The 12633-nt window shown below is 27.8% G+C and overlaps 1 protein-coding gene across 5 annotated transcripts in view; it reads right to left on the bottom strand.

The window, feature by feature from the left end:
- Positions 1-12633, bottom strand: part of LOC108565809 (rab11 family-interacting protein 4) — a 48373-nt gene that overhangs the window by 26090 nt on the left and 9650 nt on the right. Inside the window, exon 1 of one of the 5 annotated variants that reach the window (XM_017925430.1) lies at positions 5473-5832. The exons of the other annotated variants lie outside the window; for them this stretch is intronic. The gene's annotated coding sequence lies outside the window, so the exon portion shown is untranslated. Of the gene's footprint in view, positions 1-5472; positions 5833-12633 lie in introns of those variants that run through there. 5 annotated transcript variants of the gene reach the window in all.

Raw genomic sequence — 12633 nt, 5'->3', positions numbered from 1 at the left:
TATATGCAAGTATATGACGAAAGGTATAAAGTATTTAAATCCGTCGTGCAATTTATGCAAATTTGTTGGGCTCTATTTGCGCCGATAGTAACTTTTCTCTCTTTTGTTTTATTCGTTAAATTGTTTAAACCCAATAACAAAAACAAAGAGCAACTAAACACAAAAAAAACAAAGTGTATGAATAAGAGACATACAATAAACAAAAGAAAATAGTCGAAACCGATGTGAAGACGACGCTTTCACGAAATTCCTCTAAATTCACTTTCACGAAAATAAAGAAAACGCTCGCTGTTCATTCAAGAACTAGCTTTAAAATTATTCAAATTCAATTAAATTTTCATTCCAGTATATAATTATCATTTACATCACGCATTTCATTCGTGTTACTTGATATTTATATACATATTTTAATCGATACAAATTGTTTTGTGGATTTTACGATTTATTTTGCAAATAAGATATTTACTTCACTCATGATACTTACAGTAATTATGAAATTAAAAGCTTATAGTCGCTTTTAAACAATATTCACAGATTTTGAAATATTTGTGTGTTGTTTTATAATGTTCTGGATATACTGGAAATCTGGTCAAACTATTGTGTCTAAATTATAAATTTTTAATATTTTATTGTTTGATTTTAATTTACATGTTGAATCTAACATGTCATCAAATGATTGAAGAAATATGAAGATTAACTGATATTTAAAAGGATATTACATAAGACCTTGAAATTTTACTTGAACCTTAGTAGAAATCGGTTTGAATCGAGTAATAAGTTACCAAATTACTCAATTACTCAAAACAATAATTTTGTTTTGCTTAAAATGATACTAGCATTATATAGTAACATTGTTCTTATATTTTTTTAGAGCGAGTAGAATGAATGCAATTTATGGTAATTGGTGAGTAATGTATTTTTTTACTACTTATCACTTTAACAATGGCATTAGTCATCAAAACATTGATAACCTGAACATATGTTCATCTAAACATCATTAAGAAGCAAATGGAACAAAGCAGCTTCAAGTTTATAAACAATTTTAATGAATCATAATTAATTTCTACTTGGTGAATTTTTTTATTAATATTTAATTATAATTTATTATTTCAATTTTCAAAAATATTTTAAAATTAATCGTTTATTTTTGTAAATAATTATATAATCAAACTTTAATGAAAAGAGATTATTGACTTATTCCTATTTTCAATATTCTTAATAAGTTTCTTTTTATAAATAATTATATAATGTTATCAAACTTGACGGATTGTAGAGAATGAATAATAATTTTCATATATATATAATTGTACACATTTTACTGTATTTTTTATTGTATAATAGGTAGAAATAGTCCTTTTGTTGAAACCTTCAAAATTATTTTAAGTTAATGATAGTATTTATTTTTTTTTAGAAATAATTGTATAATTTCTGTTCAAATTATAATTAAAATTTGATGTATTGTTCAGATAAATGCATAATCATTTTCTAGATTGTTATTTCTGATAGTCTATCGACCATGAGCTTATTTCATAATGAGGACTGCACTGGACTGCATATTATGTATAAATAATCATGAAAATGCGTCGAATGTGAGAAAACTGTTTGGAAATTCTTCAGCCGAATAACTCCGACTGCATCTGCCGTCTCTGTTACTACTCAAGTCCGTCCTCTACTTCTTCCTCTTGGGGGCATATTTAAATGTATTACGTTACACGGCAATGAGTCATCGTTTCGTAGGTAGGTAGGTAAAATACCTGAGAGGCTTCTCATTTTCTACTGGCGAGAAGAAACGGAATGCGAGGAACGGAAAGGGTCACAAGCAGCGTCGTAATCTTCATATAACGACTGAGCCGTGCATTCGTTCGTTGACTCTCTTTCTCTCTTTATTTAGCCAAGGTTAAAGCCAGAAAGAAACTTTTTACCCAGATCCATATCATCCGCAACGCGCCACCATTTTACTTATTATTTCGTCTACTAGAAATCCGGACGATTTCTACTCCATTTCATACTCCAATTGACTTCCTTGCTATATTTATATGTATACATTTTACTCTGTTTTCCCTTTATTTCCTCGATAACAACAATTACAATAATAGAAAACAATAATAATGTTGCTCTACTAATCTCCTTTTGCTTTCTTCATAAAACTATAAAATCAATCTACCGTGAGTAAGTATTTTCTGTAACATTAAGTAATATACATAGTAAATTATATTAATTAATGATTAAGTTTTCAAAAATAAAGTTAAAGTTAGATATTTCATAGAATAACGGATACAAGGATACAAGGTAATATATACAATTAAAGTAAACACAAATATATAACATAGCAGATCTCGAAACACGAATACTCGTAGCTGTATATTATTATCTTCTTGTTAAGAAAAAAAAAACACTTTTGCTAAATGACCATAATATATTTCTTTGATGATGATGATAAACAGGAGCACTTGCTGCGGATACCATTTGGTGCATGACATTTGGTCCTTATTATGTGGGATAATTCTGCATTGTACGTCTCGACTACGTGAGAATAACTTGTGGCAAATTTATGATAATTACGTCTGGACATGTTCTGAAGCCACACGATAATTTAGGTACACGCCGACGGTGAAGGACGTAAAGGGAGCAGATGAAGTTGAGTAGTATTATACAAATGCACGTAGGTCTGGTCTGGTGCCATTGAATGCCGGAAAGATCTCCTCCACTTATGCATGCACGGCCATGTGTCTTGTGTTCAAATACAATGGCTTCAACCCACATCGACTATAAGACACTGAACGTAAAAAAAGAAACCCTTAAAACCATAGCATTACAAGTTGTCACTTTGTAGACAGGATATGAATTATTGAATGGCTTCAAATGAATGTATGACTTGTTTTTTTTTGTAAAATTTGGAATTATCAATTGATCTAACATTATGAATTAATGCATTTGAATTAAACAAATTAAGCATTTTTTTTTTCAAATTTGGTAATACTAAATGACCTAAATTCAATAATTTTATGGATAATTTTTGGTTCATTATAGTAATTTATATAATTAAAAGAAATTGTTCGGAACTTTTGTTACAATTTATTGGTTTAAGAAAAATTCTTTTGTACAAATATAAATAAAAAAAATTTGTAACTTATTTTTAAGTTTAAAATTATTAATCTAGTTATTAAATCAATCCATTAAATATTTGATTGTATCAAAAAATTTAAAAAAAAAACTGGATGGACTTTACGCGTTACAGCGTATTAAACTCATCCCCATCCAGTATGTCAATGTGAAACTCTGTAAGTTTTACACTCATGGTAATCCCTTCATGCGAAGAACAACCGGTCGACTTCACGGTTACTAAATGCACGGGATCAAAGCTATTTTTAAGCATTATCGATTTACGTGCAGTAAAAGTTTTACGTTTTGAAGAAACTCGGGAATCATCCAATTGCGCTTGTATTCAAAGAGATATTTTGTAATTAGTGAAAACGATAATAAACGATAATCATTGAAATTTGCCTGTAAACTCTATTCTACTACTATAGAAAACACAAGTTACTTAAGAATAACAACAGGAATTCATATAATTTTTGTACAATATAATTTATGTTTTATAACTATTATATTTATAGGATAATTTCTTTTAAATTCATCTGTTTACTATTAAAGAAACAATTTGTGATCAAGAACAATATAAAATAATATTTTTATGTAAATTATATAATTCTATGAATTATTAATTATTATTATATTTATAGAATAGTTATTTTATTATAACTATTAAAGAAAACAACAAGTTTCTTACCAAGAAATGTATAAATTCACATTGTTTACAATTATAAAAAAAAACTCACGTAATACGATGAATAAGTCATGACTGTTATAGTATATTTATGTGATAATTGTGACTTAGAATCACTTTTTGACAGACATGTTTTAGCTGTAAAGTGTTTTCGACTCTGATTTAAATTACACGGCAGACACAGGTTTTTTTCCGCATTGAAGCAACATGCGAACAAGGACGAGTGTTTCAATTACATTTCAAAATACGTTCAATCCAAGGGCATTCAAATTCATTTCATTTATATTCCATATACTCTCATTGTATTATTTATAAAGAAAAGAGCAAATCACGGTGCAAAAGAAGTCAACGGTTGAAGTATAATGAAAGAAAACCTCAATGTATTATAGACTTGTTGCTTTTATATTTCCTGCGCGAATGTTTAATGCACAATTGACATTTCAGTTAATAGTTAAGCAATGGGGTGATCTCTATTCCTCTGTCAACTAATTAATAGAATGGACATAAGTAAACAATTTAATGTTATAAGGAGATCAAATAATGTTAAGAATATTACTGAATCTTTAATCAACCATTGCGTTTCTTGTTGTTATTTATTATGTAGATTGTAATGTTCTTGAATAATTCACGTTCTTTGAAGCTATGTAGATATTAATTAAGCAAAATAAATAATGCTTCTGATTCATTCATAATTTCTTAGCTTAATACTATAAAACTAAATTTATGAAAATCTAAAGAACAAGAATTACAATTTATAATAAATGATTTCATTATATGTATTTTATATTTACATTGATTTATTTAAGTTTATATAAAAAAAATAATAAATCAAACATTATGAAAATCGAATGCATAATAAAAGTAAACAAAACAAACAACTTTTATTAAGGTTTGTAATTATGATTCATCTGTTTGAAATCTAATTATTTAATTAAAACAACGTTTTTAACTATGAATTGTTGTAAATATGTATAACATGTAAATATTTTGCATTATCGCAGATTTACACTGAGCCTAATTTTGCTGTGTAACTATGTATGAAATGACGTGCAAAAAAGAATATAAATTGGTAATACTTGCAAAGTCCTTCGTTCAAAATGAATTGTGATAACATGATAAAATTCAAAATCTACAAATGTAATTTCTTTTTGTATAGATATTATAGTTATTTTATTTGCTTTACGTGTGTTCGATTAGTCAAGTTTTAGATTAGTTAGCATTATAATGATCACGTTTTAATCTGTTGCCTTTAAATTATAATTATTCCCAATGTTATGGATTGAAATTAAAAAAAAAAATATCCTGAGGGAATCAATTATTATATCAATAATTATTTATAATGTTTCTTTTAGCATTAATTAATAATATTATTTTATCTAATTGGATATGGATTATTCTATTTGGATATTAAATTCGTATAAGTTCTTTTCTGATGAAGAAAAAAAAAGGAAGTAACCTAATTTTTGTTTAAATAGATAAATATGTTGTATCCACACGTGTTTTATTGATCATTTTCGAAATTGTTATATATTTAAGCTGTTGTCTTTGAAGGTAAGTTTTGGCGCGCAAATACTTTAAGGTAAAATTCTTGTTTTGTCAATAATCCAGAGCTTTCTAGAAACCTGTCCGAAGGAATCTAAGAATAGGGTTTAGAACGCACGGTTTATGAAAATTGTATACTCTACCTGTTTCAGATGCGTTTTCTCGCAGGTGCAGCGAAGAAGATAAAATAAATAAGTGCTCCAAAGTGTCTGTTCTTTCGTCCGTCAATGCGTGAGGCGTTCTTTAAAAATCGATGAACTCGTCGAGGAAGATTCACTTCGCGGCATTCACTGAAAATCGTCCACGGATCGACGACTACAACCAACTCTCAATGGGAACCGAAATGTTCGACAGCGTTGAACATGCCAAGCACAGAATGCACACACACACGCAACAGTGGATAATAGTAGTAGTGAAAAAATAAAACGAAAACAAAAAAATAACACGGCTGTAAAGGTGAGTCTGTATACACCTGACTCACAATATGGAAACGAACTGAGGAGAGGTCTTTCGGTCTTTTTCGAGGTAGTAGGAAAGTAGGAGAGGCGTTTGCGCACTCGATGCGCTCACCTGTTGAGCGCTCCACAATCCACGTCCATCGTTTCCTCTCCATCTTTTTATTATCTCTCTCTTTTCCACTTACAGCAAACCACGATCACCCGCACCTTTTGGTGAAAATACCGAAAACCTGACTGAATAGTAAAACTAGGAATAACAGCTTATCCAAATAAAACAGGTACATCGCACCACTTCTGCATAACTTAGTATTTCACAGCTTCGGACTACTAAAATTATAATGTATATATTACATTTTTGAACTACCTACTACTAAATTATGTTTCAACTATACATTTTTCAATGAATCAAATCCTTTTAATCAATTAAGAAAATTCTATTTTAAGGTGACATAAAATTGTGACATCTTATTGTTAATAGTTATTAAATCATATAACGTAAATATTAATTACTGTAACTTAATGAAATTTTAAATTCAAAATAAATTTTCAAAAACTTAATTGATATTTTCATTAATTTTTAAGACATTGATATTTTTTGCATTTAAATTGTTTATAATAATCCTTTATTTCTTACTTATATTTATTTTCATAGGCTTCTTATCAAGGTTATTGTAATCATTGCCTTGTCAATACAAAAACATATTTATTGTTACTAGAAATGCAATGCTGACTGTTTTCATTCATTCATATACAAATTACATAATCACATTAATTTATATTTTGGACTTATGAAATAAGGAAATGTGAATTATTATTTGCTAATTAATTAATTTTCATATTACTTCTAATATAATTAATATAAATATACATGTAAACAAACACAATTTATTGCGATCTAATAAAAATATAGTAGAATAATTAACTAAAATTGTTAGAGTACAACAAGCAATTATTAATTTAGAGTATGTATACGGAATACAGTAATTAACAAGGAATGAAACAAGTTAAGAAAACTATTGCAAATGAGTTAATTTAATTATAAAGAATGAATTCAATCGTTTAGTTACAAAATATAGATTTTTTTTAAATATATTTACTAAACAAAAAGAGAAACGTTTCAATTATTATTAATGTTATATATTTTCACTTCCGTTTTACGATACTTCCTTCCAAATAGTTATTTCACTTTTACTTGAAGTACTTATACTTTTTATAAATAAAAATTAGTAGCTGAATACACACTTTCTCATTGTATGGTTTTCTTGTGATTTTCATGGAAACAATAATTAAAGAGAAAAGAAATAACAATTGTCTTGTAGTTTTAATGAAGTTAACTAGAGAATTCCATTAATTGAAAATGTATTAGTTAATATATAATTTTTAATTTGAATTTAAAATTTTATTAATTTAATCATCAAATTTCTTGTTTATTTTAATTATTTGATAAAACTCTTTACCAAATCCAATTATTTACGTACGCAAATCAAGTTTAGTATAAATCGGTGAAGCAATAAACATCATTCAAGTATGAAAACATACACTTAAAGAAACGATATATGATTAAAAAAAATCAATACAAACATCCGTATTCTGTATATGTAAATTTAAACAAATCCATACGACTTTGAATTTAAACGCGAATGTAAACAGAATGAGTACTCTTTGTACAAAATACGATCTTGTTTACACCTCGGCCGGTTCGGGTTTTATATTTTTCGTGGAAAACTTTTGGTTGCGGATGGAAAGAAGTTAAATTTAGTTTTCATGGAAGTCGGTTCACATCCTAATCTGGCAGAATCTGTGCATATAAATAAGTAAAACTATCGTGCGGGAAGTGGAGTTTTAGTCTGTTGTAAGATATCTTTCGAAACAGTGAAATTAGATGAAAAAGAAAATAAACGACCGAAGAATATAAATTAGTAAAAACAAAACCGTATGTTCTAACGGATTAAAGCCGTTCGATTAATCATGATAATATCATGTTTTTAGCTAACACCTGCAACTTTAATGTAGATCGATCAAGCGTTTTAATTTGCAGTAATCTTAAATTTTAATTTACATTTTTTGCATGAATTTTATTAATGCAATTTTATGTAAAAACTGTATGATTACAGAAATACCTCACATAGTGCAGACTTTGATCATTCCAGATTCACTATAGAGAAATACCATGAAATAATATAGTGAGGCTTCGATCAGTCCGGATTCAATAATTAATTTGAAATTTTCGAAACAATATTTAAATTCAGCTAAATAAAAATAAATTCTATAACATTAGTACACATTTTTTTTTAGTTTCTCAATTAATCCGATTTCAAAGAGTCCCCGATATTAGGTCAATATATTCTATAGTTAAAAAAAATATAAAATATTGCTGTAAACCACAGCTATTAAATGTTCTTTTAATTTATTTTGCAAAGTTCTTAAATAATAAAAACATGAAGATCTGCTTTCTTTTCAGGCAATAACCTGGCTTTAAACTCTCCATAAACAGGTAGACTTAAAAGAATCTTCTATCTATATTTTGTGTATTATAATAGATACAGGTTTAGGATTTCGAAAATGGTGTACCTGTACAGATTATGTTACTTCATAGAATTAGCGCTTTATGGGATTTAACAATTTTTTACAACCTTTTCATTTCTCACCTTTTATTAACTGTTTGATGTTTACCAATATCCTATTACTATTTAATGTATTATTAACAATATTTAGTAGTTCTTTAATTACAATTGGTAATAAATTCATTCAAATATGCAGATTTATTTAATTAGAAGCATCAAATTAAGAGCGAAAAGCAAAAGTAATTTTCTTGATGGGAATCTTAATCAATTTCGACTTTCCCACCGTTCATTATTATTAAATCGACTAATCTTAAAAACCCGTCCAGGCGGTGGGAATTATATCCCTTTGTTGCGTGGATCGTTTTAATTTTCGTTTTGTTCTCGTTTTCGATTCGGTAAACTTGAAAAGCGAACGCTAAGAAAACAATAATGTGAGCTATGTTTCATGTGTGTGCATTATTATTATTTTTTAATCCGTTCGTCCATTGCATCGTTCGTGTATTAATTTTTGTTGTTGCATACATCACGTATAGGTCACTCAAATGTCAACACAAACACACACACACGGTTCGATTTCGACACGGGTTTTGTTGCACATTTCCATTGTGTTGGAAATATCCATAAAACGTTGCTCTTCGTTCGCAATTCTTCCAGCATTCCCCTATTATTTACTTATTCATATTTCATAACAAGTACATTTTTATTTAATAAGTAAATAACGAAAGAAATAAGTAAATGTTATTAACATATTAATTCTACTTTTCCGAACATCTTGCATGTTTTGACAACACTCTTACATGCACTTTCTACAAATTATAAAAGCATAAATTATCAACACGGAAACACGGTTTTCCAATTATCAATGATGTACCTCAAGGAAGTGAACTTGGAACTATATTTTATATAATACACACATATGATCTATCAACACAATAATAATCATTACTAGTTTACAATTAAACCAATACTTTCGACTCATACTAAACTACGTAACACGTAACTATACGTAACACGTAACTATACGTAACACGTAACTATACGTAACACGTAACTATATTTATGAAGAGATATTTCACCTAAATAAAATACAGCAATACCACGCAAAGTACGGCTTCGATCAGTCTAAAAAATCAGCAAAATAAAATCGAAAGGATTAATACACATAATTTGTTTTTTTTATACGTTTTTCAAACAGTGTGTGATGTAGGCCGTATACGAGTTGTTATTAAACTGAATAAAGTTATTTTTAATTTACTTTTTTTTGTATGAATTTTATCAATGTAATTTTATGTAAAAACTGTATGCTTACAGAAATACCTCACATAGTGCGGCTTTGATCATTTCAGATTCACTATAGAGAAATACCACGCATACTGTAGCTTCAATCAGTCCGGATTCAATAGTGAATTTACAAAATTTCAAAACAAAATTTTACAAAATTCTCTATTAATCCGATTTCAAAGAGTCCGCAATATTGACCGAACAAATTACTATGCGAGGTAATCAGTAACGCGGAATTCTGTAGTTAATAAAAATATATAAAATATTACAGAATAAAATCGAAAGGATCAATACACATAATTTGTTTTTTTATACGGTTTTTCCAAGTCTATTTATCATATTTTGTGTATATTAAGTTCCTCGATTAGTGCGGTTTCAAACAGTGTGGGATGTAGGCCATATACGTGTAATATAAAAAATGTTAATAAAATATCAAAAAAAGTAGAAATAAAAATTTAAGATTTATTACATTTTATTTTATTGAATTTCTTGTTAATACGTAACAAATTCCAGTGAAATTATTTTTTTTATCTAAATTTATGTTTCGATTATTTTCACTTGATTCATTTATGTACCGTGTTGTTATTCTAGTAAATATCAGAAAAAAAAGTTTTCGAATATCATTATGTACTGCACGTGGAACAAAATATCGATTAAATTACTATACTCAGTATGTGCTGTTGTGTGTTCAACTTTACTGCGTTTTACTAAAAAACAATAATATTTTTATTTTTTTTTGTTATTAGATATGAAAATATATTTTTATACTGCATAAATTAGATATTTTTAATGTAATTTTTTATAACAATTGAATTGGAAAAAAATATTTTGTCAAATAATTTGTATATAATAATTTAAATAGTAATTTTACAGATAATCCATTTTATAATGTATGATGTTATATAATTATAATGAACGTAATGTTTCTTAAGCAACAGATGGATCATGAAGTGGATAAATCGTTGAAATGCTAAGGAAGAGGAGATTCACTTGAGAAGATGAAATCTGTTTGTAAAGTTTAAGCAAATAATCGTGATTCGAGAGTTTCACTTTTACGACGTTTATCATTGAATCGAATCCAATCTTATATGCACAAAACATATGCAGAATTTATTTTATAAATTCAATTTGTAATACATTTATACGATTGATATTAATTGATAAATTACTCTAAATAATCAATAAAATCAAACGCAAAATATTATTAAGACTGTTTCCCAAATTCATAAGATTGATTTATATTATCTATGAAAATTCGAATAATGTACAACAATTATAAAATATTTTTCCATTTTTGAATTCATTTCACATCTAAGTTATTATTTTGATGTTACATAATGATGTGTACGAATGTTCGTTGTTTTGTTTCATTTTAAATGTTGTAGAATTATTGAATTAATAACAATGTATGCGCATTCGGTCAAGGTTATGGCAACTATTTTATTTATAAGTCTTCAATTACGTTACATGAAAATTTTCGTTTGTATTTCGTTTCAATAATAATAGATGATTTTGAAACAAAAAAAAGTGTATATTTATCTTCTCAATTTTTCAATAATGTTGTTATTAAAGACAGGACATAATAATGATGAAATTATATTATACAGCAATACCTCGCTTAGTCCGGATTCGCTATAGTCCAGTTTGTAAATTTAGTTTGAATCAAAATATAAAAAGATGAAGACAACATTATTATATTCAACCCTTTTTTGTGCGGTTAATTTTCATATTTAGTTCCTCGATTAGTCCGGACTGGTTTGAAACAGTCCAATATATTAGCAGAACCGATTAACCATACTACACAAGGTATTGTACATATTTTCTTATTTTATCTAGGAATAACATCTTTGTGTTACATTTTATTCATACTACCTACCTATTGAGGATAACACGAGAAGATAGTGTCTACTGACAACCATTTCGTGTTATATTTGTTATGAAATACAAACATAGTTAATTGTCATAGTCACACATAGTCAGTGATCGATAATTATTTGCTTCAGGGTATTTCCACTGTTAATAAAATATTATTGACGTTCTTGGTTAACAAATAAATATGAATGTAATGATAGTATCACAATTCATTAAATTAATATAATTAAGTATTGTCTATTTATCATTATCAATCTTAATGTTGAGACTTTCATTCATAACCATCACTAACATAAGTAAGTTAGTTGTATTTTTGACGATTATAAATAAAAGAGTATATTAACAAATTGGATCGTACTGTTGAAAAACAATATATTCATTGATTATCCTATCTTTGACAATAATTATGGTTTTCAAATACGGCAACTTATCAGAACACGTAATTTTAAGTGTATTTGTCTATACTTTATTAGTCACCAGTAGTTCCAAATGACAAGTATAATTTTGTAATAAATTTCTAACTATGAATAATACCACGAAGAGACGCACTTAATCTAATGCAAATTGCTGATTAAGAAGTAAATCATAATATGAACTTCGGGCGATTCATTCGTCATTAAATTTCCATTCTCACGATGGTTGTACTTTTTTTGAAAAATCACCGGATACGAAGCGCCAACGGATTCATTCGTCCACCTTAAAGAAGAATAACTTTATAACCGGGGGACCCATCAGACCAGAACTTAAATTCATTATATAATTTCGTTAGATGTCTCGCATTCGTTCATGGAGAAGAATACGAAAGAGGTGGCGCGCAGGAAGGAAAACAGAAAAAAAAGTTTTCCTCTCCACTTGTTTACTATATAATTTGCCCCAAGAATTCCCATCATCATCAAAAACGATTCTAATTGCATAAAGATTTATTACATCCATTTCGCAACTCACATGCAATAGGAAATTATTAAAGACGAGAGACAGAGAGAGAGAGGATTGCATTATATTTGTTTGTTGCTGTTTCCTACTCGTTTCTTTTATCTGCAGTTCTCACGGATTGTTTAATTAATTTACATTGCTTCTAATCAATTTTCCTTGAAAGCGATGATGTGCATTTACGTTTCATTGTCTTAAG

This window comes from Nicrophorus vespilloides, unplaced genomic scaffold, assembly GCF_001412225.1.
Source record: "Nicrophorus vespilloides isolate i.1.1-1 unplaced genomic scaffold, Nicve_v1.0, whole genome shotgun sequence".
In the NCBI taxonomy this organism is placed as follows: Eukaryota; Metazoa; Arthropoda; class Insecta; order Coleoptera; family Silphidae; genus Nicrophorus; species Nicrophorus vespilloides.
Note: the sequence above shows the minus strand (reverse complement) of the source record. Positions and strands in the feature narration are given on the sequence as shown.